This window comes from Elaeis guineensis, chromosome 4 (assembly GCF_000442705.2).
Source record: "Elaeis guineensis isolate ETL-2024a chromosome 4, EG11, whole genome shotgun sequence".
In the NCBI taxonomy this organism is placed as follows: domain Eukaryota; kingdom Viridiplantae; phylum Streptophyta; class Magnoliopsida; order Arecales; family Arecaceae; genus Elaeis; species Elaeis guineensis.
In genome coordinates this window covers 125,855,179-125,861,603 of record NC_025996.2, presented here as the reverse complement: position 1 = coordinate 125,861,603, position 6,425 = coordinate 125,855,179, and the positions used below count along the sequence as shown (strand labels likewise).

The 6,425-nt window shown below is 36.2% G+C and overlaps 1 long non-coding RNA gene across 2 annotated transcripts in view; it reads right to left on the bottom strand.

Annotated features, from left to right (window-relative positions):
* Nucleotides 1–3,019, bottom strand: part of LOC140857572 (uncharacterized) — a 20,968-nt gene extending 17,949 nt beyond the window's left edge. For both annotated transcript variants that reach the window (XR_012141042.1, XR_012141041.1), the window contains exon 1: nt 2,715–3,019. This is a non-coding gene — a long non-coding RNA (uncharacterized lncRNA). The remainder of the gene's footprint in view (nt 1–2,714) is intronic.
* Nucleotides 3,020–6,425: the final 3,406 nt, after the last annotated feature.

Here is a 6,425-nt window from a genome sequence, read left to right as displayed (position 1 = left end):
AGCGACAAACCGCCAGCAAGACCAGCGGTTCCAAAGGACTTGGCTGCCAGATGATTCGCAGCCCACCGCAAGCAGATATGTGGTATTATGACCCTGCCACAAAGATAATGTGGTCATAGTCATGGTTGGTAAGAAAAACTTAAGAAATTGATGAATTTAAGATGAAAAGCATAATTTGAAATTATGATAAATTAATTTTTATATATGATTGATAGTATGATTATGATTTCATAAAATTACATATTGATTTTGTTATATCAGTAAATCGATATGTATTGTATTATTTGCCTGATTTATTTAGTTAAAGGTATACACCGCTTACTGGGCTGTTTAGCTCATGATGAGTTTTATGTTTTTCTTACAGATCCAGAAAATTAGCTTGCTGCGGGATTTCGGTTGGGAGAGCAATTAGAGATGGAGTTAGCTCATTGATTTAGGATTTTCTCAGAATTGATTCAAGACTTTTAGTTTTTTTTAGTGTTGACTTTGTCAGACAGTTAATTTCTTTTGAACACTGAGTTTTGATTTTGTTATTTGAACTAAAATTTGATTTGTTAATAATTTAAAAAAAAAAAAATATTTAACTTTGTGTGAAGATATCATGATGAGATGCCTTGCATGCTTATGGGAAAAGTATTCTATGAGTATGCGACGGTTGCCATTACCCTCGATTCAAATCTCGGGTCGGGGGCGTGACACATACAAAAACAAATGCAACAGATGCAGTGCGATAATGGCTCAAAAACAGGCTCAAAACAACAAGTTTGTGACCAATTTGATGGTTCTCATGAGCATCAGGCCATGATAAACTAGAAGCTGACCACATGAACTTCTGTTTAAATGTAAAAGACAGATTTCAAGAGCAAAACTATAGCATATCCAAATTTCAAATTCTTTGCATCCTTGACCATCCTTGACCATCTCGACTTTTTTGCAGCTTTGACAAGTAAACTTCTAATTGGAACGATAACTTAATAGAAACAACTGATTTCTCAACTAAACAACCAAGAACTAGGTAACCCAACACCTAATATAGTGGACAAGGCATATCAGTTTGGGTTTAGTTCGGCTCTTAACATTTAGCTCAACTACAAGACCCTTCTAAAGGAAGCTGGTTTCATTCAACAACAATGCATGCAGTACAAAATATAGTGAAGGTACTTAAAAATGCAATGACTTGCTAATGGTTTGATCATGAAAAGGTCAAGCCTTTACTTCTTCCTATATGAACCCAACTCAACCTTACGCCCAATCCTATCTAAATTTTGTTGTGCTGTACAAGTGGAAAGAAAAATAGGTTAAATTAAACAAAGCTAGCCTCATATCTCAGCATAACAGTTCTCCCATGCAACAGCCTCTTACACACTGCAATGCTATATACAGCAATTTGCATAAGACAACCAACTGCTGGAGTCAGGACATTCTGAACTTTTTAACTCAACAACCATCTATGACAAAAACAACATTATACATTCGTACCAAAAAGAAAAAAAAAATTATAGATGTCTTTATTTGCATGTCAGACAAGATGAGAGAAGCTGGGTTAATGTTTAGTCTCTAACTTTTCTTTTCTTTCCCAAGTAAATGCAGAAAAGATTTGCTGTTCCAGTTATCTGCTATACACAGTAATTTGTACAGCACAACCAACTGGTGGAATCAAGATATTCTGAACTTTAACTCAACAGGCATCTACAATAGAAAACAACAATAGATGTCTCAGATCTTCCATTATTGCATGTCAAATAAGATGAGAGAAGCTAGGTTCATGTTTAGACACTACTGTTTCCTTTCTTCCCCAACTAAACGCAGAAAAGATTGACTGTTCTGATTAATGAGACTTATGACGGGCAGGATCATTCAGCAGGACATATGTCCTTCAGACTGCATTACAAGCAGCAGAAACTTGAAATTGCAAAACTCTTGTAGGTAAAACTACTTTATACCATACTTCTACCTTCTTCCCAAGCACTCAAAAATATATGTGGCGAGGGTTGCTCATTTCGTATTTGTGAAAGCAAGTGTTGCATATTTCCTTTGAAGTGCAGAAGCAGCTATGCACCCAAGCACCATTGGGTTCGACAAACTAAAATAAATATAGTTTATAGCAAGGTAATAGATGCACAGGCAAGGACCGGAAGCAGAACATCACTGCAAATAACCATTACTGAGGAAGGGAATTTTGGTGCAAACTACCAAACCTCTTTTCAGTGGCTTCAATGGTAGATGACAAATGCTGGCGTGCCCAAGATATAAATACTACAACACTCATGCCATATGAAGAAAATTTGGACAAAAAAACTTGAGTTCTGTGTCAGGATTCTAGACTTAGAAATGCGAGCATGTGGAGAATCAATGTGACAAATTTTTGCTCGTTTAAATACCAATATTAAGTTTTAGGAATCAAATCACCCACCACCCTACTAAAAATCCATTACATCAAGCATGTGCAAGTAAAGCCATTAAAATCGCATCACACCCAACCCTCTATCAAAGTCACCGGCGATTTTATCCAATACAAGATACCAAACGGGAACAGAAAAAACCAAAACAAAATGAATCAAGAAAGCAATCGAGAACGATTAAGACGAAAAGGAAACAGGTAAAGATTAGCAATTCCTAAGGCTAGCCCTAGACATAATCTACCGAACTTTCATTAAGAAAAGAAGAACTTCCTATTCGGGATTCATAGCAGAGGAGATGGAAATAAGATTGACCTTTCAAACCCTAGAAAGCCTCTTTTGAGGACCAAGGAGAAAGGAAATGAATGAAAACCAGGGGCCAAGCTCTCCTTCCACCTCCTGGGAATACAATAGAGGAAAGTGGGAATAGGGGTTGGGAGGTATCTGAAAACAGAAGAGGACCGCGCTTCGGTCGGTCGCCTCGAGGCTTCGTCCCCGGACACGATAGCTCGTGGTGAGCCCTTTTGCTCGAGCCGGCACAAAACCGCGCGGAAGAGGAAGGGTGTCGAGAAAAAAAAATCGTGCGGAAGAGGAATGAGCGCGCGCGCGGAAGGTGGGATTTTTTTTTTTTTTGATCGGATACAGTTCTACCGTATAATCTATACCTTTTCCAGTGGTTTACAATAATCGCTCGAATATAATCTTTTTCAACGGTCTAATCTGAATGCCGGTAAAAATTAACTTTTTTAAAAAAAAATAAAATTTTTCCAGCAAGGTGGTTCTACCATTGATAAAAATAACTTTTTTTTTTAATGATTTCATTTGACCGCTGTAAAAAAAAAAATTTCTCCTGGCAATTGAATTGATCGCGAGAAAAAAAAATATTATCTAAAATTTATTTTATCAATGACTTTCTATATCTACTGATAAAATAGTGCTGTTAAACTTTCTTTTTCTTATGGTCTCCAATTTATGTTATTTTTAGAGATACTTGCATGTTTTCTAGTTGTTTATCTTTCCTACGGGTTGCTTTCTCAAGTTAGAGAGGAGACGAAAACAAGCATCTTGTAGAAAAAAAAGAAATGCACAGCACCATTCCATGCCATCACTATAGAATCTGACCTTTTTGGGTCCATATAGTTTGGCTTTGCAAGCAACTCCATCATGCAAGCCAAGCCATTCGGTTCTATATCCGATCCTTTTAACAATCTTCATTGTAAAAGAAAAAAAATCTTTCTAATTTATGTAATTAATACAGGCTCAACCAATAAATAATTATCTGCAAAATTAATCAAAACAACCACATAAAAATAAATCAACACAAGATACCAAATTTATCTGAAAAATTGAAAATGGAAAAAACCACAGGATCGAAGTCCAGGTCAAAATTTTCATTATTAGAATAATAATGAAATATACCAATAAGTCTTTTTAACCAACTAGAGGATCAACCACATCGAGAATAATAATATTCTTGGATCATCTAACAATTAAAACATCATGCAAAGATGGATCCTAAACAACAAGATCAAATAGATCAAGAAAGATCTCACTTGTGAAACCCATGGTAGAATCCTCCGTTGCGAAATCCAACCGATGGATGTTAAGATCCAAGCACCAAAGAAGAGCTCCTCAAATATCAACTCAATCAAGATTCAACTGATCGTCCGATCGAGCCAAAAAAAGCTATTTACAAAATCCTTTAGAAAAGGTTACTTTCTCTTCTCTGTTCCGCATTTTTTTTTCGTGTTCCAGAGAAGAACATAGCAAATCACTTTTATTGCTTTCCCTCATTTTCATATTCTATATATATAAAGAAAACTTTGGGCCTAGGCACCCACATGAGGTAGACCCAGCCCAACAATCTCCCCCTCCAGCTCATGTGGGGGGATTCACCATACCCACCACGCATCGACAAAACTCATGATGCTTCACCGTGAGTAAGAACTTTGTCATCATATCTGAACTATTCTTATTAGTATGGATCTTCAACAATTCTAACTCTTTTTTTTCCAATATATCACGAATCCAGTGATACCTAATATCAATATGCTTTGATCTCGAGTGAAAATTTGGATTTTTGCTCAAATGAATAGCACTCTGATTGTCACAATACAAAACATATCTCTTTTACTTCACACCCAATTCATGTAGAAATCTTTTGATCCAAAGCAACTCTTTACAAGCTTTTGTCACTACAATGAACTCCACTTCAATGGTAGAAAGGGCAACACATTTTTGCAATTTAGATTGCTATAATATGGCTCCTCCAGCAAAAATAATCAAATAACCGAAAGTAGTTTTTCTAGTATTAATATTGCCGGCCATATCGATATCTGTGTAACCTTCAAGAATAGGCTCACCACTTCCAAAGCATAAGCATACCTTAGAAGTACCATCGAGATATCTAAGAATCCACTTCACTACAGTCCAATATATTTTATTAGGATTAAATAGAAACTTGCTAATAGAGCCAATTGCATGTGATATGTCTGGCTTTGTACACACCATGGTATACATCAAACTATCAACTGTTGAAGCATATGGAACATTCTCCATATATTCTTTCTCTTCCACAGTAGAAGGATATTGCTTTGAGCTCAACTTAAAATGATTAGCAAGAGGAGTACCGACTGATTTCACCTTATCCATGCTGAGTCTCTCAAGCACTTTCTCAATATATTTCTCCTGAGACAACCATAACTTCTTTACTTTTCTATCATGGGTGATCTTCATGCCAAGGACCTATTTTGCTAGCCTCATATGTTTCATGGCAAAAAACTTGCTCAACTACTTCTTCAACCTGTCAATCTTAGCATTATCATGGCCAACAATTAGTATATCATCAACATATAATAGAAAAATAATAAAATCACCTTCAGAAAATCTCTTGAAGAACACAAAGTGGCTTGAAGTTATCTCCTTGTAACTATGTTGCACCATAAATGAATCAAACTTTTTGTACTACTGCCTTGGTGCTTGTTTCAGCCCATATAAACTTTTCTTCAATTTGCAAATCAAATTTTCTTTATCTTTGACTTTGAAGCTTTCTGGTTGTTCTATATAAATCTCTTTCTTTAGATCACCATGGAGGAAGGCTGTTTTCACATCTAACTGTTCAACTTCCAAGTCCATACTGGTAGCTAACCCAAGAACAACTCTAATGGAAGATATTTTTACTATAGGCTAAAAAATCTCTGAAAAATCAATACCATATTTCCGATTAAAATCTTTCACAACTAACCTCACTTTGTACCTTAGTTGTGAGCTATTTTCCTCTATCGTTAACCTATAGACCCATTTGTTCTTGAGAGCTCTTTTACCTTTAGACAAGTTCACCAACTCATATATGTAATTCTCATGCAAAGACTTCATCTCTGATTGTATGGCTAGCTCTCACTTCTTTTTCTGATCACTGGATATGGCCTCTTGATAAGTCTTTGGTTCTTCCCTGTTAGTAAACAACACATAATCTCTGATAGTATATCAAGTGCATAGAGGGTGAACTCTATCAAATCTCCTCAACTGAGTCTCAATAGGAGCAGGAGTCTCCATGGCTGGTTGCTCAATTTGCACTGGCTGATTAGCATTAACTGGGAATGAAATAATATTATCAACTAGTGGATTGGCATCACCATGATCATCCTGTGTAGCTTCAATACCACCTTCATGGACTATGGAAGAAGGAATTAGATCCAAATCAATCAAATCAACAACCATTAGTTGAGGCTTCTCAATCTTCTCACAATCCTCAATGGTCTGATCTTCAAGAAATACTGTACCTCTATTTCGAATAATTTTCTTTTTGACTGGATCCCATAACCTATACCCAAACTCTTCATGACCATATCCCAAACAAATACATTGCTTGGCTTTGTCATCAAGCTTTAATCTCTCATCTTTCAGAATGTGAACAAAAGCTCTGCAACCAAATACCCTCAAATGATCATTAGAAATATTCTTACCTGACCAAACCCTCTCTACCACATCTGACTGCAAAGGAGCTGAACAAGAAAGATTTATCAA